The following is a 24,373-nucleotide window of genomic DNA, read 5'->3' as shown; positions in this document are numbered from 1 at the left end:
ACTACACCAGCATTTCATCTGATGTATTCTGCATATAAGTTAAAAAAAAAAAGCAGGGTGAAAATATGCAGCCTTGATGTGCTCCTTTCCCGATTTGGAACCAGTCTGTTGTTCCATGTCTGGTTCCAACTGTTGCTTCTTGACCTGCATACAGATTTCTCAGGAGGCAGGTAAGGTGGTCTAATATTCCCATCTCTTTAAGAATTTTCCACAGTTTGTTGTGATCCATAAAGTCAAATGGAGAAGACAATGGCACCCCACTCCAGTACTTTGCCTGGAAAATCCCATGGATGGAGGAGCCTGGTAGGCTGTAGTCCATGGGGTCGCTAAGAGTCAGACACGACTGAGCAACTTCACTTTCATTTTTCACTTTCATGCATTGGAGAAGGAAATGGCAACCCACTCCAGTGCTCTTGCCTGGAGAATCCCAGGGACAGGGGAGCCTAGTGGCTGCCGTCTATGGTGTCACACAGAGTCAGACACGACTGAAGCGACTTAGCAGCAGCAGCATAGAGTCAAAGGCTTTAGTGTAGTCAATGAAGCAGAAGTAGACGTTTTTTCTGGAATTGTTTTGCTTTCCCTATGATCCAACAAATGTTGACAATTTGATCTCTTATGATCTAGAGTGTCATAAATAAAAATATAGAGAAACACAACAAAACAGGAAATGGGCATATTAATGAAGTTGAGAGTGAGGGGAGTGAAAGAAATGTGAGGTCAATTTTATCACTGTTACTCATCAGCAACTTCCTAAACTTCTTGGATGAAAAGTCTACCTCCTGCCTTCTGGAGGAGCCAGTTTGTTCAGATTCTCCATAATCCTAAACTTGCCTTTCCAGGAGGGCCTCTCTGCTGAAGCTCCTCCTCATCACCTGAGTATCAGAGAAGAAAGGAATGTGGTCTCAAGAAAGATCAGAAACTCCCAGAATGTCTGTGATTTGCAGTTTTCACAGATTTCATCCTATATTTAGGTACAGTATTCACCTCTGATTTTCTTGCACCTAAAGAAATGCATAAGCTCAGTGAAATATGGTGAGACAGGCAACAGGAAGAAACTGTCTTCAGGACTTTTCAGTAACATCTTTTCAAGGTCTTTCCAGTTTCTGCCTGCTGTCCAGCCCCAAAGTCACATGCTATAGAGTTTGTTCCCATTTTTAGGTAACAAAATTTGCATTATCCACTACTCCTCATGAATTTCCTGTCTCTCAGTCCCAAGTTCACCCTTTTTGCCTGCTTTGTGGAAATAGGTATGAATCCTTTAAATAGTTTTCTTTTAATAGGCACCAAAGCTCTGCAGTAGAGAATAGTGGAGAATCATTGCAGGAGGAAGGGGGATTTGCATCCTGGTTCCCAGGCATTACTTGGCCTGCTGCTTCCCCAGGGCCTACCTCCTACAAAGGCATGGCTTTCCCCTGCTTCAGGCTCCAGCAGCCAGCAGCAGCCACTAACTTCCCCTGGCGGGCATCCCCCTTGAGTGTTTTCTAGTGGAGAGCTCTCAGTGAGAGGCCTCTCCAGGAAGAATTTTCCAAGAAACACTGGAAGAATGATCTTCAGCAAGTTCCAGAGGGCAGATTTCAAGCAAGTTCTGCTGGCACAACCCTACAGATATTTCTCTGCTCTTCAGTGAATCATGCCCAAGCCTTCCCCATCAAGGTCTGATCTTAGCTAGGAGTAGGGTGAAGTATAGAGGGCTCTTCCTTCTGTGCTTTATCTCAGCCATGGGTGAGCGGGCACTTCCTAAGGTGCTTTAGCAGTCCTAAGGGTAGTGATTTGCTATTCTTATATTCAATAGTATTTGCTTTACTTTTTACTTATCAGTTCCTTGTTTCTCCAACCCCTTCTTTAGTTAACAATTCTATATATTACACTTTCCCTATTCATTATAAGCAATATACTTTATGGGGATATAATGTACAACTTGACAACTGTAGTTAACAATACTATATTGTATATTTTAAAGTTACTAAGAGAGTAGATGTTAAAAGTTCTCATCACAAAGAAAAACAATTTGTAACTTTGTGAGGTGTTACATGTTAATTAAACTAATTATGGTAATCATTTTGTAATATATACATATATCAAATCATTATGTTGTATACCTTAAACATATATATAGTATTATATGTCAAATATATCTCAATTAAACTGGAAAAATAAACAACTTTCCCTGTCATTATTGGTTTTTCTCTCCTGATTGGACCAAGACTGATCCATACCTAACTATTGCTACATAACAAATCATAATAAAACTTAATGCCTTAATTTAACACCTATCATTTATTTGGGTTCTACACATTTGTTGGCTCTCACAGAGTTTGGACAAAGCACAGTGGGGACAGCTTGTCTCTGCTCTGTGATTTCTGGAAACTCAAGTGGAAGACTATAAGACCAGTAGCAGGAAATCATCTGAAGAATGGGTTACTCAAACGTATGGCAGTTGTTGCTGGCTGTGGGCTGGAGTCCTCAGGTATTTTCCATGTGATTTCTCCCTGTAGCTTAGTTTGGGCTTCCTCACAGTATGGTGGTTGGGTTCTGGGGACAAATGTCTTGAGAGAAAAGTATTGAAAGTTTCTATCAACTTTTACAACCTAGCTTTAGAAAGTCATATAGCATCCCTTCCATAGCAGGCACAGGCCTAGCCAGATTCAAGGGGATGGAACATAGACCCCCACCTCCAGGAGGAATGTCTCAAAATTGCATTAAAAGAAAAATACATGACATGAGATATATTGATATGGCCGTTTTTAGAAAATACAATCTACAACAGGTTTTTTTCTTAATGACTTAATTCTAACCACTTAGAAGCCTCTATCTCCTTAGATTTCATTTATCCAATGTTCCCCGGACTTAGAAAGAAAATTTTGAGACATTAAAATAAGTTTGCATTAATATTAAACAGGTGTCTAGGGAACATATTACCCAGAGGTTCATGAAATATTGACGGTGCTGGGCCCTGCAAGAATGGGTGTATTAAAGAAAATTGAATTATGGCATATTTCAGTTGTGATTTCTTGCTTACATTACATTTTCATAATATCCATTTTCAAGTACCCCAAATATTTTAAACCTGTTTTCAGAGGTTTTCATTTCTACAAAAAGTACATAAATAGACTTCAAAGGTGTATAGAAATATACCTATGCCTCAAACTATAGAAAACATTAATGCAAAAATTCAACATATGTATATATTAAAATACACACTCCATATTGCATACTTTGTAAACATACTATTAGTATAGAGAAAAAATGATCACAATAAAAAGAATAAAATCTACAAACAATAACATTATTTTTAAGAGCTGCTTTCCATTTGCATTAGGGTAATAGATGAGAAAATTACAAATTTAAAAGTGATAGTTCTCTAAGTTAAGTGTCTTATGGATTTGGATCTTCACAGCCTAATTATAGAAACTTGGTGATACTCCAAGTTATTGGAGGTTTTAATTTGTCCTCTCCTTTAATCCCATAATAATCATTGCAACAAAAGCATTTCTTTATTTTTTCCCCTTTGTGTATTTCATTTTCCATCACTTAAACATATTTTTCAGTCATATAAATGTACGCATTATGTTTCAGAATTGCTGCGGTCACCCCAGAGGGGTAATATTTCCTGGGAAGCGTCTTGAAAGCTCTAGAGAGAAGAAAGGCAAGATTATTACTGAAGAGCACAGGCGACCCTGCAGGGCAGAAAACAGTGACGGGTGGAATGAATGATTTAAGTACGGCTTCAGGCGATGAAATCGGAGTCTGGACGGGTTGAGAACAAGGGGAATGACCCTCTCTCTTCCAGAGTAGTGGGGTTGACTATTTATTCACTTAAAGTTTCCACCGATCCTGAGGCAGCATCGAACTGGACCTGCTTAATGAAGGTTTGAATCACAAAGAAAACAGTGACCCTGGGGTCCAGGTCACAGGTGGGGTTCAAGGCCATAGGAAGAAATCTGTGTGAGTCTGGGTCCCTGTTCTGGCGGGCGGGGGGGGGGGGGGGGGGAAGGCAGGGGACTGGACCGGGAGTTCTGGTTGGTGGGGGTGGGGCGGAACAGTGTCTCTCAATACCCTACCACCCTGTCTCCAGGGCAAAAAGAATTATTCAGGTCTGCATTAACGCTCGTGTTCTGCTACCTTTCTGTTTGTCAGTCTCTGAACTCACAACTCCCACCCAGTCCGACAAATTTCAGAAACTTTTCTTCTGGGACGGAGCTCTACGCCAACCCCTTAGAGTCTACAGTACAACACTGTCAATCGGTAGGGTCAACGTGTCAGGATGGCCGAGTGGTCTAAGGCGCCAGACTCAAGCTTCTGCTTCCCACCTTTGGGGCTTCTGGTCTCCGAGTGGAGGCGTGGGTTCGAATCCCACTTCTGACACATCCTCATTTTGTTCTTACGACTTTCAGAATAAAAGTATTGGACAGTTCCTGATATTCAGCTCTAGACACTCAAATATTTCCGGGCCCTGACCGATATTCGACAGTGAGAATTCCCCGGTCAAAGAATCCTGGAGTACTTTCAGAATCACGTGGAGGCAACCTCCAGCACTGCCTTCTGAGATCCCCTCCTCCTAGAAAAAAAGTACCGTAACAACCTGTGGTCTTTTCCTTAGTGGGTCAACTGATGAGTCATCCACAGTTGGATGTTGGGTTTTTACTGTGGAGAAAATGAATGAAATCCTCACTGCTTTTCTGTACACGGAAAAGAATCTGTTATAAAGCTCTCACAAAGTATTTCGTTGTCATCTTCTTATGTCATCTCTAAAATCTAAGAGGGCGAGTCCTTCAAGACTATGACACTGATGAAAATATTTTTAGGTTATCAAAAGGAAATGCTCATACTGTTAAAACTGAGTAAAATTGAGCCCACTCTGAGATTTCTTTTCAAAATGATTTGATTTAGATATCTTTATTTTTATTAAGGTAAAAAAGAATGACTTCTGTGAAGAGCTACATAAGCTTGGTAAGATATTGGTCTTAAAATTAAGACTTTTAACTTTTGCAGCTTTGACATTAAATGAGTTTTTCTTCCTGTATAGCTTTTAAATCATTTCACAGCAATCTTCCTCCTAGGAATGTACCTCAGTGAAATTCCAGCTCAACTCCATGGTTGGCCTTGTCTAAGTTTAGGATTTTGCAGTACCAGATTATTACAGGCAAGCTAGATATACACCAGGTATACGTCAGTGGCCATCCATGAATTTCATACTATGTAGCAGCTGCACATAGGAGCAGATGTGACTGTAGCAAGACAATAGATTTTTCAAACCGTGTTGAGTAAAATAAAAACATATAAGGATTAACAGTGCCAATAAAAATCACACAAATCAACAGCACTTTTTTTGAGGGTAATTTCTCTCCTAAAGAATATTAAATACTTCAGAGAGGATCTATATGTTTTGGGGAGAAGAAAGAGATGGATACAGGTTGTGACCAAAAAAAAGGTGTTTCTGAAACAAAGTATGCATGGACCAATAACCAAAATGAGCCCTAAACTACCAAGGGTGATTAATTATCCTTTTGAATCCAAAGTCACTTTTCCTTCCATCATTAAATTCCACTTTTTTCACTCTCACTTCTGCAGATTCCTAAACATCCACCACTCTTTCCTGTCCTGCATTTCCCCTGAAATCATGAAATTCCAAATTATTTTTCTCCATTCTCCATTTTCATCTTCTTCCAACCATTGTTTCAGATTGAGACTGTTTATTTTCCTGTAACTGGTTTTATTTTCTGTTCCAAAGCATTCCTAGTATATTTTGAGATAAATAGGGACATCTAAAAAGTAAAATAAAATAGAAATCATTTTTAAATGTTTTCTTCCCTTTATAAAATACCCAGCACCTGGGCTGGATGCTGAATACTAAGCTCTGAGGATCCTTCTTCTAGCCAGGAAACTGTTACAGAGCTTGATTTTAAAAAACTTAGGAAATGATGGTCTGAGTGCTTGCCACATTCCCCAATTTGTCATTTCTTACTTAACCTGGGAGATAGTACCATAGGTACTGTGATGCTATCTTTAAATCAAAAGGGAAAACCAGAAACTGTGTACTTACTCTTTTGGATATCTTTCTCATGATATCATATTATGAATATCATATCATAATATGAAAATACAAACACTACAAACTGATTCCAGTGGGTTTATTAGTATTATTATTATTGCTTCCATTTTGTTTCTTTCAGTTCCTCCATGTGGGGAAATCAGTGAATTTTCCAGTAACTTTCCCAGTAGAAAAAACTAGGACTATGTGGGAGCTTCTTAAGCTGAGCTACCACTGAGAAAGTCTGGGTCTTTTTCATTGGTGTGGTCATGCAGGAGAACATTGTTTGATTTTCCAGTGGTGAGGCCATGTTCCCCCAGCGCATAGCAGTCTGGGTTGAGGTCTCTCTAGGAAAGAGAGAGCTTTCTGGTTACATTGTATTTTTGTTATTAAGTCAAGTTCCTGGGCTTCATTAAGATAAACAGGCTGACAGAGTAAGGGACAACCTTGGAATGGAAATCCACTGCCTCTTTCTCTCTGGGAAGTGGGAGTCATCGGTGGCAAAGAGATTTTTTTTTTTAATGTGCCCAGTTGTATGTGGGAATACTCCAGGTTCTCTGATTGGGAATTTCCATTTGTCAAATGCTTGGCTGGTGGTTGTAGAGATGACTTGTTTAGTGACTCTTCCAGGGATACCAGGACCTTCCTGAGTATAGGCCTGGGTGGAGCTGCTGGTGGGGACTGTCTTTAGAGGTAGAAAGAACCCAACTACAGAATAAGAGAGGATACTCAAGTCTCGGGAGAATGAAGGTGGAAAAGCAAGAGTGAGATGAAAGACACATGTGTGCCAAGAACAAAACTGAGTCTTGTCAGAAGTGGGATTCGAACCCACGCCTCCATTCAGAGACCAGAAGCCCCAAGAGAGGGAAGATAGAATCTTGAGTCTGGCGCCTTAGACCACTCGGCCATCCTGACATGACACTGACAAGATCTCAGCAGTAACGACTCTGTCAATGACTGAAGCCTGTTCTATCTGAGAGGAAGAGGAACAAGTTATTTCTAGAAATTACAGGAGTAAACCAAGAATTATCTGCAAAGCCAAAAGACAAGAAAGGAGTAATTTTATGGTGAGGAGGTGCACTGGGAGACAGAGTTGATGCTGCTTTGAAGATTGGGAGCCCACCTCACGTACCTTGAGTCTTTTTCTCCCATTCCATCCCTGATGACCATGAGTTACACATTACACGATCAACCTTAAGAAACAGAGGATTTAGGATACAGATTTTATCAGCACGTCTTTCAGGAGCTTTTCCCAGTGCTCACAGTATCTCACAGTATTTTATCTTAACACAGTATTTTATTAATGGGGACTGAGCCTGTATGTGGGACTTCAAGTCCCTATACAATAATATTTTCAGCATCTTCACAGTTCCCTGCAAGATCCACTGTTTTCTCTCCTCTCCTCTCTTCCCTTTCCTTCCGTTGCCATTGTTCTCTCACTCTAACTTACCTTCCCCTTTACATTCTTTCAGTCTGTGCTTAAAGAAGGAATGTGAAGTGAAGAGGCAGGATGTGGTTTATTATAAGACACATAAAAAGAGAAACATAGAGCATGGAGAACTAGAATAAAGTCTTGGTTTAAAATCTTTACTGAGTTTTTAAAAATGTTGTTGCTGTTGTGATTAAATATCCCTCCTGCTTTGGTTAAGGTGAGAGGTATTCATCCAGTGTTTTCTTTCTATTCTGTCTGATAAAAGTTTTTAGTTAGTCTTCCAAATTAACAGCCTTCAGAAATTTTTCATTGCCTGCAGAAGACAACTCAAACACATATGCATGAACTGGCAAACAGCTATTTAAAGATCCATTTTGGGTGCACATCGATCAGAAGTGAGTTGTTTCTTTTGCTTTGTTTTTGGTCTTCATGTAGAGAATCTGAAATACTTTTTTAAAGGCAATGCAGATTAGGAGAAAACATGAGGATCTTGAATCAGGTGCTTATGTTTGAATTCAAGCTTCATCATTTACAAAAGTGTGATGTGTTGATATTTTACATTATTTTGACCATCTGTGAACATATTTTTCATCTGTAAATTTAGAGGGCAATTCCCTACCTCAAGATTGTTGAGGGTTTAAAAAAATTTATGTAGGTGCTTTCCCTAGCAAACCATGTGACAAGTAGCAGTCACTCAAAAGACCTTCATGTTTCATTCACCTGCATGTTTCTATTTGTAACCTCTGGTATTTAGACGGTTTTGCAACAAACCAAATTCCCAACAAACTAAATTTGCCTTTTCTGAACTATGGTGTCCCAATTCCCAAACACTTAGAAAATATGCTGAGTCCTCCTTTTCTGCCAATTAACGATCTTTCAAACTTAACACCTTCCCCTTCCTCTTAGTCAAATTCTCTGTCATTTAGCTCTTGACATCCTAGTCATGACTTCTTTCTCCCTCTTTTAAACTCTCCAAACATATTGCTGTTAGTAGTCAGATGAAAAGTTGAAAACTCAACTTCCAAACAAATATAAGATGAACATAGTCCCATTCCTTGAGTGTGGAATTATGTGTGATATTTTTAATGAAAAGATCTTGATTTTAATATAGTCACGGTTGTCAATCTTTGTCTTTATAGTTGGATTTTTCTGTTTTATTTCAAAGTTCTTTTCTACCTTTGGTTCCTAAATATATTCTTTATTGGTATCCTTTAAATGTTTATATTTTGTCTCCTCTCTGGAATAAAATTCACTTCAAGGTCAATTCAGTACAAATCAGTTCAGATGACTGAAAAAAAAATGTCTGCATTGAGCTTCTGAAGAGTTTTATAGAAGGTCACTCACACCACCAAGGCCTGGACCCCAGTTGTACCTCATTGAATTTACAAACCTTCCTTCTAAGGTCTTCCTGGGAGAACACTCAGGACTAAAAGTTTTTGGCTTACAAGACCTTGGGCCAATGATTCTCTTTTTGAAGGTGGTAGTTTTATTCTGTTAATGTAGTTGGGGAGGTTACTGGGAATGAAAATATTGGAGGAAGTGATGATTCCATGGTTTCTATCTTAAAAAAGAGGTTAAGACAAAGTTTGTGGCTTCTGTAGCAGAGGAAGAAAAAAAAAGGTAAGATCAGAGCCCTGCAGTATTCAAAGGGGATATGAGAAGGAAAGAACAGCTCAGAATAGGATCGATCAATCATCTTCTGAAGTAGACTTATGAAGCAAAAATCACACTTCCTCATTTTGAATGTTGGTGGCTAGCTTCATCTCAAGAAACTCGAGTTCTCTCTGCCCTTGGAAAATGATGATTTCTGGTTCCTAAGGTGTTTGGAGCATTGATAATCTATTTTCATAAAAATCCACTTAAATGTTTCATCTCTCCAGTAAACAACACTTTCGATGTCCAAGACTTTAAAAAAAAAAGAGAGAGAGAGAGAGGGAGAGCAATACAAATCATACAAAAGAATGTGGCATATAACCATGAAAATGAAAGGAGAGAAATCTGGTTTTGAATAAACAGGTAACAGGTGTTGTCCACTGAAGTGTGAACAAAGAATCCAGCTATGGTAGATCACGTTGGGCTTCATATCTCCCTGAACTCTTCAAGTTGCAATTCTCAAAAGTATTTGCTTTTCCTTCTCTCCCCCCAAGTCTTCAGTTTTTCTAGGCGGCGCGACCATGCGGTGCCCCTGCCCTGTCCCTGGCCTTGCCATTGACGTGGAGGAGCCAAGGAGTTCCAACTTCAGAGTCCGGGAGTGAGCTGTGGGAGGCTCGGGAAGGCGGGTGCGGGAGGGGAGAAGGAGTCTGAGTTCTAAATTCATCCCTAGAAATCAGTGTAGGAGAAGCTAAGGGTTGGAATACCAAGTTCCTGAGAAAGGATTTCAGAGCTTCGGTTTCCTTAAGGAAATTGCAAAAGTGCAGACGCCTTAGAGATTTGCGTGCAGGCGGCAATTTTGAGAAGAAGATGAGGGGCCGACTCAGAATGAAAGATGTAAGTTAGAGGAAGTGAGTGGGAAAAGGGAAGCAAGAGGAATTGATAGACTCGGGTGTCTACCAATCTTTATACAAATTAATGAGATGCAAGAAAACACTACGGTGTGAAAAGCAGAGTGGCGCAGCGGAAGCGTGCTGGGCCCATAACCCAGAGGTCGATGGATCGAAACCATCCTCTGCTAGTGTCTTTTCCTTCCACAAACTCTAGACCAACACTCGTTGTTTTCTTCCTCAAATTCCAAGATTTCCACAAGAACACTATGCAGAGGCAACTAAATTAAAACACTCATGACGGTGACACAATTGATTTGCCTTTCTTGTTTTCTTTGATCTTGATGAAAATTGGCCTCAATCAAATATGTCATTTTAAAGCTCACAATATATTGGGAAACCGTGCAACATCTTAATTATCGTCTATATGCAGTGACTCTACCACTACTTTTTTGCTTATACAGACATGCTTACCAGTCTTGAAACAGAGCAGGACACTATGGTCCTTCCCCACCTTCCCCGTTTGCCTTTTGTCTGTAGAGAAACTTTAGCCAAACAATAAATTTAATCGAGAGAAGTGAGAAAATGCAGAAGCAAAGGAAAGCAGTCAAACAGGACAAAATAATAATAATTTAGCCATTAAGCAAAGTGAAGAACCTGAGTCATATCCTTTGAGCTGTCTTGTAGGTTCTGAAACCCCTACCAGGTAGAAGAAGTTAACAGCATGTTGACCAGACTGTAGCGATGACAGAAGCTGCCACAATTCTGAGAACTGGCCTCAAAGAAATGGGAACAAATTGACCTTGGCACTAAAGATTGGCTGTACTCAAAACAATCAAGATGATGCTGATCAGATCACTGAATGACCGAGTTCAAGATGACTGTCAGAGCTGACAGTGCTGTTTCTGCATATAGCCCCCTCCGGCCACCTATCCATCCTTGAAATGCCCCTTTAAAAGCTCTTGCCCACTGATTGTCAGTGGGGGAAGTTGGCCTTTGGACACAAGTCCGCCCTGGGTTGTAGGGCTACAGAATAAAGCAAGCTTTCCTTTCCACCAACTTTACCTATAGAGTATTGGTTTTAGAGCTGCGGGCAGCTGAAGCCCACTTTCCTAATAGTCTCATGAACAAATGAAGACCTGCTCTTACAGAGGCAGGGGATACAGTTTCAACTGCCTGATCCTTCTTGTCTTTATAAGTAGAATGGAGCTCAAGATAAAACGTGCAGTTGAAAAGTAGAATAGGAGGGGACAAATGTGGACTTTCCAAATTGGCAAATGGGAGGTTGGAAAGATGTAGAGAAGAGTAGAGGGGAAAGGAGACTGGGGAGAGTGAAGGAAAAACGTGTGAAGGAAAGATGAGGAAAGGTGCACGTGCTGAAAGTAAGATGTATGAATATTTTGAATAAGTGAGTTTTCTGGGAGTTCCTTTCCTGGACGGAACCACCACTTCAACGTGGGCGTCAAGTTTGTTTCTTGCTCTGGCATGAAAATTCCAGGAAATCCCAACTCTGAAAGAACACACTGGAGGAAACAATGGGGAATGACCCTCCTCCTTGTATCACAATCTTCATTCCTTACCCAATCTTTGATTTTCCTGAAATTCTTCCCACTTACTGATGTCACTGGTGAAACAGAATCAAAGCCCCCTGGAAGACCCAAGTAATTTCAAAAACTATGACTAGAAGGCAATGGCACCCCACTCCAGTTCTCTTGCCTGGAAAATCCCATGGATGGAGGAGCCTGGTAGGCTGCAGTCCATGGGGTCGCGACTGAGCAACTTCACTTTCACTTTTTACTTTCCTGAATTGGAGAAGAAAATGGCAATCCACTCCAGTGATCTTGCCTGGAGAATCCCAGGGATGTTGGAGCCTGGTAGGCTACCGTCTATGGGGTCGCACAGAGTCGGACACGACTGAAGCGACTTAGCAGCAGCAGCATGACTATTACTAGAATCCCTTTAGTGTTCTTATTTTACATAATGAGTTAAAGCGTCTCTTAGAGGGCCTGGATAGCTCAGTCGGTAGAGCATCAGACTTTTAATCTGAGGGTCCAGGGTTCAAGTCCCTGTTCAGGCGCTAAGGTCTCGATTTGTTTTCAGTGTTTATTTAAAAACTATTTGGATAACAGCCCATTTAAGAATGCCTCTGAAGGTGAGGAAGCCTTAACAGTCAAATCAAGGAAGGTCACTGCCCTAAAATAGTTTACCGTTTAGTTTTTCATTAATTTTCCTTTTCTAATATTAACAAAAACACTTTCCCAAGTTTCTAAGAGGAATCAAAAAAGGGCATCATTTAAAAGTAATAAACTAGTGATAGATTTAGAAGTATGTCATTTAAAAGTTCCCTTAAAATGATTCATTAATCTGGGAGTAGAAGGGAACAATTTGGGTGAACTCGATGTGATGGTATTAGGAGGTGGGACCTTTGAGAACTGATTGGGTTATGAGTTAATTTCTCATAAATAGAAATAGTGCCCTTTCAAAGGAGACCCCAGGGAGTTCTCTGTCCCTTCTGCCATGTGAAACAACAGTGAGAAGACAGCAGCCTATAAACCAGGAAGCTCTCACCCAACAAAGAACCTGAACCATGAATACTGCCTTTGAGGTGTTTGATGCCTGTCTTTGTCTAGAGATTTTCTTGTTTCTTTAGACTGAACACCATAAACCTCCCTTCTGTCTCACCCATAAGCAATTTTAATCAGTACTTTTATACCTTTTAATGTATACTTTGGTGCCGTTAACTATATTTCTGCACATAACACCTCATCTTTCATCCTTAATTTTAGTGAGTTAAATATTGTAGGCAGGAATTTGTGTCTACCTAGAACTTCTGAATGTGATCTTGTTTGGAAACAGGTTTTTGCAGATGTAGTTACATTAAGATGAGGTCATTCATACTGGATTAGGGCGGAGCCTAAACCCTACCACTGGTTTACCCTATCCTTACAAGAGAGAACACTAGGAGGCAGACAGAGAGAAGAAAGTCATATGTGGACAGAGGCAAAGACTGAAATCATACAGCTATAGCCAAAAACTATAATGGATTTTGGGGATCCATTAGAAGCTAGGAAGAAGCAAGGAAGGAGTCCTTCAGCAAGCCTTCAGAGAGAGAATGGCCCTGCCAATATCTTAATTTCGATGTCCTAGTCTTCAGAACACAGAGACAGTAATAGCACACTAACATGAGAGAAAGTTCCAGGGGAAAGTGAATCCTTGGGATGAATCTAAAACAATGAATAAACTTGAAGAAAAGAAGTCGTTTAGAATGGAGGGAGGTTTTTTGTTTGTTTTTTTAAGTTTAATGCCTTCCTTGATATTAATGAACATTTCTTTGCTACTAGTGATAAAATTTAGATAACATGAGGAATCCCTTTTGATGGACTGTTATTGTAAAGATTCTTCCTATATTCTTATCGTTAAAGATCCGTGAAATTCCTAGGAACTCACTGCCCAGAAAGAGTTCAGGGCACAACATGTGAATGTCTCTTTAACCGAGATTCTTTTAAAGTCCGTTCGCGGGTCTTCCTCGTTAGTATAGTGGTGAGTATCCCCGCCTGTCACGCGGGAGACCGGGGTTCGATTCCCCGACGGGGAGACTACAATACTACCTTTTTCAGAAAGGAAATCTTTCTGCTCTTTGGTTTTGTTCTTCTAAGTTGAATTCTCCCGTGTTGACTTATTAGTGTGTTCACCGAGCAAGCAACTCCCTTCTGATGGAAACCCACGGCTGCCATCTCTCTGAGAGAAGTCAGATACAGCGCGGGGGTTCAAAGTGTGCCATTTGACTCGAAATATTCCGAGATCGTGCAATATGAATTTTCATTTGTCAACTGAGGTGACGGAGATGTTGCTTGTACAGGAACCGCCCTTAGAAAAGTCTCAGTGGTTCCCAAATTTTGGTGCACATTAGAATAACCTTGTTGTTCCGTCGCTAAGCCATGTGCGACTCTTCGCGACCTCACGGACTGCTGCACGATAGGCATCCCTGTCTTTCAGTATCTCCCGGAATTTGCTCAAACTCTTTTCCATTGACGCGGTGATGCCATTTAACCGTCTCGTCCTCTGCTGCTCTCTTCTCCTTTTCCCTTCAATCTTTCCCAGCCTCAGGGTCTTTTCCAATGAGATCGCTCTTCGCATCAGGTGGCCGGCCAAAATATTGGAGCTTTAGCTTCAACATCAGTCCTTCCAATGAATATTCAGGGTTGATTTCCTTTAGGATGGATCGATTGGATCTCCTTGCAGTCCAAGGCACTCTCAGGAGTCTTCTGCAACATCGCAACTGGAAAGCATCAATTCTTCGGTGCTCAGCCTTTTTTATGGTCCAACTTTCACATCCCTACTTGACTACTGGAAAAAACCATAACTTTGACCATACAGACCTATGTCGGCAAAATGAAAATTCCTGACGGAAGGGTGGCAACCCATACTAATTAAATTAGAATGTCCGGAGGTGGTAGCCAGGCTTCAGTAGGAATTTAAAATTCTCACCATGTAATTTCAATATGCCTCAAAGTTTCGGAGCAGCTGACCATTTCTCTCTGGTTAGTTACTCTGACAATGTTACTAACATTCAAATTATTATTGTATTTAATATAAAATGTAAGCTATTTGTAAAGCATTAAAAAAAAAACCCACTAGCGATCTAACATGGATCATATTGTTACTACACATTATGCAGCAACAATAAAAGTAACTTAGTGTTACTCCTCCAAATCAGGTAGTCACCACAAGAGTGCCAAAGTGTGCAGTGGGGATAGTATAATTTCAATTCATGCAAAATTATGGACATTTGCACTGACACCTTCCATAGCTCTAATTGGCCAAAGTACTTTAATTTTTATATGTAAAAAAGGAAAATGTATAACGTTGGTTAAAAAAAAAAAAACACCTGATGAAGTTATTAGATACTAGCTAACATAAGTTGTACAGTACACCTAAATATGTATTGAAAATATGCTGGTTTTGTTTATACTTGGATGTTTTGAAATTCGGACATACACAGCTTACTAAAATATGTTTAAAATTTCAAAGTCTGGTGATTCTACATTTACTAATATACTTTTGAACTTTTTTATTTGGAAATAATTTCAAACATAAGAGAGGTTACAAAAATAAAAATTTTATAAGGAACACTCTATATCCAGATCCACCTTTCCTTAACATTTTACCCTATGTCTTTATTATTTTCTTCTATATCATGTTTTACTGAGTCATGTAAATATATTACATAAACCTCAACCTGTGTTGCCTTAAAAAGATAAGCTAGCGCCTGAACAGGGACTTGAACCCTGGACCCTCAGATTAAAAGTCTGATGCTCTACCGACTGAGCTATCCAGGCCCTGAGCTTAGAAGTTGAATTGTCCTATAAATAACTAAATCTCATTAGCAATTTCAATCTCCAGGAAGAACTGGAGTAATCCATAATTTCAGAAACAACCCGGGTCTTTCAAAAGCATGGCTCGACCACCTAAGTCATCTACTCACCAAACAGACCATTTAACCTCTGCACTGTACATTCTTTAAGTACATTTTTAATTGCTGGGGAAATCAAGATTATTCCTAGAGTCAATTACTGCCGAAGAGGATTCGCCAATCTGGGTCAAAGGAGATCATATTTACTTCTCAGATAAGTTTGAAGAGAAGATGCACAAGGGTCCCTCACCAACCTGTAAGAGAACCTGGAGGAGATTTTTTTTTTTTTTAAGGAACAACTAAAGTAACTGAGGAGAATCTTCCAAAGAATGAAAAAGATGGGCAAAGATGAGGTTTCTAATCTTGACATAATGTAGGGGCATCAAATTTGGTTGTACCCTTTGGTGTCCCCCTCCCCTTGCCCCGCCCTCAATTTCAGAAATGAAATGTCTGGGAAGAAATCCAAGGCTTCCTCTAATTTTCTCCTCCACGTTTTATCTAGCAGCCCAACTCATCCAAAGACAGGAATGGCTTGACAGTTAAGGAAATAGTGTTCTTGGTTCATTCAGTGTTTATTGATTCATGAGACAGTTTTTGAGCACCTGTAGAGAGATCACATGGAGAAGGCAATGGCACCCCACTCCAGTACTCTTGCCTGGAAAATCCCATGGATGGAGGAATCTGGTAGGCTGCAGTCCATGGGGTCGCTAAGAGTCGGACACGGCTGAGCGACTTCACTTTCACTTTTCACTTTCATGCATTGGAGAAGGAAATGGCAACCCACTCCAGTGTTCTTGCCTGGAGAATCCCAGGGACAGGGGAGCCTGGAGAGCTGCCGTCTATGGAGTCGCACAGAGTTGGACATGACTGAAGCGACTTAGCAGCAGCAGCAGCAAAGAGATCACAGGAGCAAAATCCCAAAGCATAAGTGCAGAAAAGGAGATAGAAACCACTTAGTTCCATGAGGACTGCCAAATTCAGGACTATGAATTTTTGAGTCAATAATCCTTAAATTATTTAAGGTATTATTTACTGTTTTTTTCTGTATGTGAAGCCAAGTGCAATCCTGACCAAACATGAAGTAAATACAGACTCATATATTACCCATAATACTAGCCATTATGAAATCATGTGCAAATGCCATTTTATTATAGAAGTTACACAGAGAACTTCAGAAGTTAAATATATAACAGATATATACCTGGAGAAAATATTTAGATATTACTAAATGTGGATCAGAGATCATTTTGACTTGACCTAAAAAACAAACCATCCCTCCTGAAGGATTTTTTCCCCTGATGTCCAAGATATGTTTAAAATAAACATCCTTATTCTATCTCTGAGCTTCACGAAATTTTAGGTACTTTTTCTGTCTCTCAATGTCACTGATAAGAGAAAAATCAGAGGTGGAAAAAAAAAGATAGGATGAGAGTTTGGATGAGGCCTAGGGATGAAGGAATGGGTGGGAAGGGATGATAATTTTGATTTGAGAAACAGTGGATACATGAGTTTGAATAAGCTCTGGGAGTTGGTGATGGACAGGGATGCCTGGTGTGCTGCAGCCCATGGGATCGCATAGTTGGACACGACTGAGCAACTCAACTGAACTGAACTGAACTGGAGACAGGTTTAGTAAGGAGATTATATGTTGCACAATTTCTGTCAGCTTTATAGGTTTCTTTACCTTTATTCAAAAACATCTGGTTTTATCCCATTTTGTCAAATTTGCCCTTGCTATTCCCTCTGCCTGGAAATATCGACCCCAGATATTCACATGACTCAATCCTTTTATTCTTTCAGGTCTTTGTTCAAATGCCACCCAAACCTTCAATAATAACAGTATTTCAGTCACTTCAGTCGCTCAGTCATCTTCAACTCTTTTTGACCCCAAGGACTGCAGTACGCCAGGCCACCCTATTCATCACAAACTCCCGGAGCTTACTCAAACTCATATCCATTGAGTCGGTGATGCCATCCAACCATCTCATTCTCTGTTGTCCCTTTCTCCTCCATCTTCAATCTTTCTCAGCATCAGGGTCTTTTCAAATGAGTTAGTTATTCACATCAGGTAGCAAAAGTATTGGAGTTTCAGTTTCAGCATCAGTCCTTCCAATGAATATTCAGAACTGATTTCCTTTAGGATGGACTGGTTGGATCTGCTTGCAGTCCAAGGGGCTCTCAAGAGTCTTCTCCAACACCATAGTTCAAAAGCATCAATTCTTCGGTGCTCAGCTTTCTTTGTAGTCCAACTCTCACATCCATACATGACCACTGGGAAAACCATAGTCTTGACTAGACGGACCTTTGTTGGCAAAGTAATGTCTCTGCTTTTGAATGTCTCTGCTGTCTAGGTTGGTCATAACTTTTCTTCCAAGGAGTAAGCATCTTTTAATTCCATGGCTGCAGTCACCATCTGCAGTGATTTTGGAGCCCCCAAAAATAAAGTCTGCACTGTTTCCACTGTTTCCCCATCTATTCACCATGAAGTGATGGGACCAGATGCCATGATCTTCGTTTTCTGAATGCTGAGTTTTAAGCCAACTTTTTCACTCTCCTCTTTCACTTTCATCAAGAAGCTCTTCCGTTCCTCTTCACTTTCTGCCATAAGAGTAATGTCATCTGCATATCTGAGGTTATTGATATTTCTTCCTGCAATCTTGATTCCAGCTTGTGCTTCATCCAGCCCAGAGTTTCTCATGATGTACTCTGCATAGAAGTTAAATAAGCAGGGTGACGACATACAGCTTTGACGTACTCCTTTCCCAATTTGGAAACAGTCTGTTGTTCCATGTCCAGTTCTGTTGCTCCTTGACCTGCATACAGATTTCTTAGGAGGCAGGTCAGGTGGTCTGGTATTCCCATCTCTTGAAGAATTTTCCACAGTTTGTTGTGATCCACACAGTCAAAGGCTTTGGCATATTCAATAAAGCAGAAGTAGATGTGTGTTTTTTTGGAACTCTCTTGCTTTTTTGATGATCCAACAGATGTTGACAATTTGATCTCTGGTTCCTCTGCCTTTTCTAAAACCAGCTTGAACATCTGGAAATTCATAGTTCATGTACTATTGAAGCCTGGCTTGGAAATTATTGAGCTTTACTTTGCTAGCATGTGAGATGAGTGCAATTGTGCAGTAGTTTGATCATTCTTTAGCATTGCCTTTCTTTGGGATTGGAATGGAAACTGACCTTTTCCAGTCCTGTGGCCGCTGCTGAGTTTTCCAGATTTGCTGGCATACTGAGTGCAGCACTTTCACAGCATCATCTTTCAGGATTTGAAATAGCTCAACTGGAATTCCATCACCTCCACTAGCTTTGTTTGTAGTGATGCTTCCTAAGGCCCACTTAACTTCACATTCCAGGATGTCTGGCTCTAGGTGAGTGATCACACCATTGTGATTATCTGGATCCTGAAGATCTTTTTTGTATAGCTCTTCTGTGTATTCTTGCCACCTCTTCATAATATCTTCTGCTTCTGTTAGGTCCATACCATTTCTGTCCTTTATTGTGCCAATCTTTGTATGAAATGTTGCCTTGGTATCTCTAATTCTCTAGAAGAGAGCTCTAGTCCTTCCCATTCATTGTCAAAATCTCCCTTACATCCCATATTTCTTTGTTTACTGTTTCTTCATGGCTTTTTATCACCATCTAGCTGTCTGCATGTATAAATTATGAATCAGAGAAAAGCAACCCTGAACATCCAGGAACTGAGCTGGCATTTATAGCTATGTCTTAATGTTTTCTTGTTGAATATAAGCAATTTTCCAGAACATCAATATCAGGCAAGACTTCTGTAATAGATTAAGACAGAAACAGGACAACTCTATGATCATGTCTGAACATAAATAAACAGAACATTGTCCAAGCCAGAGAGTACCAAACATTTCCCTCTCCCACATCATACAAACAACTACCATTTCTTCACTAATTTCAGCTCTATTTTTAGTTTGCCCTACTTTAGGTAAGATTTAAGATATCCAACCACAGAATTACCCCCCACCTCCTGACAGTATACAAACCAATGCAAAGCCATACTTTCTTAAAATTGCCCCCAAATCACCTAACAAAAGTGATCACCTAAAAAAAGATCACAACAAACTGTGGAAAATTCTTAAAGAGATGGGAATACCAGACAACCTTACCTGCCTCCTGAGAAATCTTGTATGCAGGTCAAGAAGCAACACTTAGAACCGGACATGGAACAGCAGACTGGTTCTAAATTGAGAAAGAACTACAGTCAAGGTTGTATATTGTCACCCTGCTTATTTAACTTATATGCAGAATACATTATGCAAAATGCCGGTTGGATGAAGCACAAGCTGGAATCAAGATTGCCGGGAAAAATATCAATAACCTCAGATATGCAGATGACCACCACTCTTGTGGCAGAAATCAAAGAGAAACTGAGGAGCCTCTTGATGAAAGTGAAAGAGGAGAGTGAAAAAGCTGACTTAAAAATAAACATTCAACAAACTACGATCATGGCATCTGGTCCTATCACTTCATGGCAAATAGGTGGGGAAACAATGGAAACTTTCTTTTCTTGGGCTCCAAAATCACTGCAGATTGTGACTGCAGCCATGAAATTAAAAGATGCTTGCTCCTTGGAAGAAAAACTATGACCAACCTAGACAATATTTTTAAAAGTAGAGACATTACTTTGCCAACAAAGGTCCGTCCAGTCAAAGCTATAGTTTTTCCAGTAGATATGTATGGATGTGAGAGTTGGACCATAACAAAAGCTGAGTGCCAAACAATTAATGCTTTTGAACTGTGGTGTTGGAGAAGACTCTTGAGAGTCCCTTGGACTGAAAGATCAAACCAGTCAATCCTAAGGGAAATGAATCCTGAATATTTATTGGAATGACTGATGCTAAAGCTGAGGCTTCAATATTTTGGTCACCTAATGTGAAGAACTAACTCATTAGAAAAGACTCTGATGCTGAGAAAGATTGAAGGTAGGAGGAGAAGGGGATGACAGAGGATGAGATGGCTGGATGGCATCACCAACTCAATGGACATGAGTTTGAGCAAGCTCTGGAAGTTGGTGATGGACAGGGAAGCCTGACATGCTGCACTCCATGGGGTCCCAAAGAGTCAGACATGACTGAGCAGCTGAACTGAGCCGAAAAAAGGTTACAAAGTCCAATTCTTATAATCACTTCTTTCTAACTCTCTTACTGAGACACTCCACTGTTCTCCTGATGTGCATTCTCTCTTGCTGCAACAGTTAGCAAAACCAACTTTAGGAGTATGCTTTGGCACTCACTAGCTTCATGTATTGTCACCTCTCCCTACTCAGACCCAACCACAGAATCTGAGTATTCATTAAATAAATATTGTTAAATAAATACACGAATAAATAAAGAGTCGCCTTTTTTTTTCATAAGAAAGTAAAAGATCACATTCTTGGGAAGTGTAGGTCAAGAAAGCAGTAAATAATATTTTAGGTGCTTATTTAGACAAAAATTACAGACAAGTATAACAACAACATAAGTAAAACCAACTCTTCTTCTACCATTGTCCATACACGAAGTAGCCTGCAATAACTGATTTACACTTGGTGTCTGCACTACTGGGAACCCTAATCATAGAAAATGGAAACAAGGACAATATGAACTAGCTTGACTCAAAGTGGAGAATAAACAATATATTAAAAACCTGTCACCTTTACCACAGGGACTGGAGGCTGGGGTGAGGGTGGAAAGAGAGACAAAGAGAAACTATTTGTTACTTGGTAACGGCCATCAACCATTTAAACTCGTACATCTATTATCCTGTGTCCTATATCGCATCCCCTTTTCCTAGGCCATTGGGAAGAGATTAATGGGAGAAAAGAAAGGAGGGAGAAAGACGTTACTGAAGAATAACGAGATTATGGGGAGAAATGCCGGAAGAGGGTGCAATATGCCCGCCTTGTACTCCTCGACGGACAGTTTTAATGTTTAAACACGTTTATTGAAAGGGAGTTCTAGCCCTTCTCACTGACTCTCTCCTTGCCTATGCTACTTTTTAATTCATCGTGGAAATGAAAAAGCCTAAACACCGCGGGAAGCAGACTGAAGCAATCTTCGAAACCAGCGCTTATTCGGTTCTGGGCTTCCCTGGTACCTTAGTTGGTAACGAATCTGCCTGCAATGCACAGACCCCTTTTCTTTGATTTACGAAACTCCCACACTACGGGGACCGTTTGGGGCTGTGGGACTGTTGGGCCATTGGGAGGCAGGCAGCGCGGTGCGGGAGAGGTAAAGGGACGTGCGGCGGGTGCTGCTTTTCAATATCCCCTGGCTGGGCTCCTCGGCTGACTTTGTGCCATCGCAACAGTCTCCAGCATCCATCCACCAAAACTTGTCTTTTTTGCCTCTTTCGTTTTGCAGTCGGTTCGGAGCTTGCGTTTCACTCTGTGCACTCTGGATGTAATACTAATCACATGGGTTGTTAATCACAGCAACAGATTATACGTAATACAGAAACGAACCTGTCAGGATGGCCGAGTGGTCTAAGGCGCCAGACTCAAGTTCCTACTTCCCCTACTTGGGGTTTCTGGTCTCCAGTTGGAGGCGTGGGTTCGAATCCCACTTCTGACATGTTCTTTTGTTCTTATGCTCAAATTCTGCAACTTCTGTTGGTAAATCATAGCCACCTTCTTAGGCTGCATTGCCAGATCTTACCCATTACCACCGATATTTCACCCTTTCTTCAGTTCAGTTCAGTCGCTCAGTCGGGTCAGACTCTGCGACTCAATGGACTGCAGCACGCCAGGTTCCCCTGTCCATCACCAGCTCCCGAAGCTTGCTCAAACTCATGTCCATCGAGTTGGTGATGCCATCCAACCATCTCGTCCTCTGTCGTCCCCTTCTCCTCCTGCCTTCAGTCACCCTTCTCAGACCAGTGCTATTTAGATGTCTGTCCTCTCATCATGCCTACCTTCCCTCCCTCCTTTCCTTTTTGTTCTTTCTTTTTCAATAAAAATTGCCTGTTTATGAGTGTCTACATGGAAGAATAGTTATATATCAGTATTAAAATGCAGGTCTTAACATATATGTGAAGTGATGGTTATAAATTTCTGTATTCAGTATTTTAACTGTTCTGTGAAGGTTAAGTTTTGAATATTCTTCCACAGATCTCCTGCTTGTCCCTCCCTCTCTGTTGCCCTCACCTGACTCTTTTCTTCTTCGTCTTACTCTTTCCTGTTTTTGCGTACCTTCTCCCATCACATCTCGGGTTGCTAGTCAAAAGGTATTTGCTGTAAAGTGAAGAGGATGGATGTGATAGATATATTCTATGACATAAGACAAGAGAATTGTGGAGAGAGGAGAAGTAGAACAGTGATTCTTAACCAGGATTGATTTTTAAAAACAAGATGTTTTTATAAAAATAAAGGGAAAGAGGGAGAGAGAGGGGAAGGAAGGAACTTGTCCAGGTCCCATTGCCCCTAACTGTGGCTCTATCTACCAGATACTAAATTATTTGTTAAATATATATTCTGCTTTATTACTTTGATTTCTTTTGTAAATCTAGTAATTCACATGTTGGATCTTCTTTGCTTTTCTTTTTACATTTCATTTTCTGCCTAACTTATTTGAAATTTTAGTTCTGTTTTTTTCCTTCTTTTCTACTATCCTCTATATTGTTTGCAGTTTTCCTCATTGTCAATTCTATTTCTGTGCTCATGATATATATATATAGGAGACGCTCTTCACCCTGCTCTGTGCTGATACAGGCTCTTGGAACTGCCCTGTATGGGTTTTCATGCTCTCTGGTTTCCATCTGGGTTAGGTCAGTGGGAGTCCCAACAGGAGATAGGTGGATCTAGGAGGGCTGCTGCTGCTACTGCTAAGTCACTTCAGTCGTGTCCGACTCTGTGTGACCCCATAGACGGCAACCCACCAGGCTCCCCCGTCCCTGGAATTCTCCAGGCAAGAACACTGGAGTGGGTTGCCATTTCCTTCTCCAGTGCATGAAAGTGAAAAGTGAAAGTGAAGTCGCTCAGTCATGTCCGACCCTTAGCGACCCCATGGTCTGCAGCCTACCAGGCTCCTCCGTCCATGGGATTTTCCAGGCAAGAGTACTGGAGTGGGGTGCCATTGCCTTCTCCGCTAGGAGGGCTGGCGGCAGGTATTTACTTCTTGTCTTTCTGCCTGCAGGTCACTTCAGAAGAGCTACATTCCTAGACCGGAGGCCATACCTCATTCAAGGAAGCCCTCACTACAAGGCTGTCTTCTGAGTTCAAGTAATTACACTCTCTTCATGCCTCTTCAGGTACAGAAGTAATAATACCCCTACTGCTGCTTGTCCTGGAGAACGACACTCTCCTTGGTGTTTTTTCTCTAGCTGAACACATTTTTTAGTAGAAAGTTTATTGTGAAATATATGTCTTATGCACTTTAATTCTTCAGATTATCTTGTCTGGATGCCACCAAAATTAACATTTTAAATGTTTCATTCTTGGATTTGGAGAACTTTATTTTCCTAAATAATAAGTATAACTCCTATTATTGATTAATTGATTTAGACATTATATACTTATTTTCCATTTGTTAAATAATTAACTGCTTTATGCCACTACCACCCACTATTTCTTATCCTCCCAAAATACTTATGCTTTACCTTTTGTTTAATTCAGTGTTTATGTCATTTTTCTATGAAAGTCTTATACACAGCATTGTTGTGAGCTATGATTCTGTTTTCATTCTTTACTGGATGCTTATAATTGCCTAAAAAGGCAAGCTTTAAAAAGAAAATTTTTAATGTGCCTAAGTCCCTTCATATGTATTGATAATTGCTAATTCTTCCTTAACTTCCAAATATCTTTCAGTGGAACTTTCCATGAGATCAATCAAATCAGATAATAAATCAGCTCAAATATTTTTTATTGAGGATATTTTTCCAGTTGACTTCTACATGCTTATAGTCTGAATTGGTTGCTCTATAGACCTGCTACACTGCCGTCATCTGAATCTTCCCTTGCTAATCTGTTCATAATCTATTTTTTGTTCATTTATTTGCTCCACTGTTTCA

At 40.4% G+C, this 24,373-nt stretch overlaps 1 long non-coding RNA gene and 7 other non-coding genes across 8 annotated transcripts; 6 read left to right on the top strand and 2 right to left on the bottom strand.

Moving 5' to 3' along the window:
• The first annotated feature begins 3,456 nt into the window (after positions 1-3,456).
• On the top strand, positions 3,457-4,702 carry LOC129645619 (uncharacterized). Its single transcript, XR_008711448.1, has 3 exons — positions 3,457-3,914; positions 4,138-4,245; positions 4,395-4,702. It is a non-coding gene; the product is annotated as an uncharacterized LOC129645619 (long non-coding RNA).
• Positions 4,259-4,365, top strand: TRNAL-CAA (transfer RNA leucine (anticodon CAA)). The gene is made up of 2 exons: positions 4,259-4,296; positions 4,320-4,365. It is a non-coding gene; the product is annotated as a tRNA-Leu (tRNA).
• A 2,136-nt stretch (positions 4,703-6,838) lies between the features above and the next one.
• On the bottom strand, positions 6,839-6,946 carry TRNAL-CAA (transfer RNA leucine (anticodon CAA)). The gene is made up of 2 exons: positions 6,909-6,946; positions 6,839-6,884 (listed from the first exon to the last, which is right to left on the bottom strand). It is a non-coding gene; the product is annotated as a tRNA-Leu (tRNA).
• Positions 6,947-10,062: 3,116 nt separating this feature from the next.
• TRNAM-CAU (transfer RNA methionine (anticodon CAU)) lies at positions 10,063-10,134 on the top strand. The gene has a single exon. It is a non-coding gene; the product is annotated as a tRNA-Met (tRNA).
• Positions 10,135-11,947: 1,813 nt separating this feature from the next.
• Positions 11,948-12,020, top strand: TRNAK-UUU (transfer RNA lysine (anticodon UUU)). The gene has a single exon. It is a non-coding gene; the product is annotated as a tRNA-Lys (tRNA).
• Positions 12,021-13,466: 1,446 nt separating this feature from the next.
• TRNAD-GUC (transfer RNA aspartic acid (anticodon GUC)) lies at positions 13,467-13,538 on the top strand. Its single transcript has one exon. It is a non-coding gene; the product is annotated as a tRNA-Asp (tRNA).
• A 1,671-nt stretch (positions 13,539-15,209) lies between these two features.
• On the bottom strand, positions 15,210-15,282 carry TRNAK-UUU (transfer RNA lysine (anticodon UUU)). The gene has a single exon. It is a non-coding gene; the product is annotated as a tRNA-Lys (tRNA).
• A 6,550-nt stretch (positions 15,283-21,832) lies between these two features.
• Positions 21,833-21,939, top strand: TRNAL-CAA (transfer RNA leucine (anticodon CAA)). The gene is made up of 2 exons: positions 21,833-21,870; positions 21,894-21,939. It is a non-coding gene; the product is annotated as a tRNA-Leu (tRNA).
• Positions 21,940-24,373: the final 2,434 nt, after the last annotated feature.

Source organism: Bubalus kerabau, chromosome 3 (genome assembly GCF_029407905.1).
Source record: "Bubalus kerabau isolate K-KA32 ecotype Philippines breed swamp buffalo chromosome 3, PCC_UOA_SB_1v2, whole genome shotgun sequence".
NCBI lineage: Eukaryota > Metazoa > Chordata > Mammalia > Artiodactyla > Bovidae > Bubalus > Bubalus kerabau.
The sequence above is the reverse complement of the archived record's forward strand: the minus strand, read 5'-3'. Positions and strand labels throughout refer to the sequence as shown.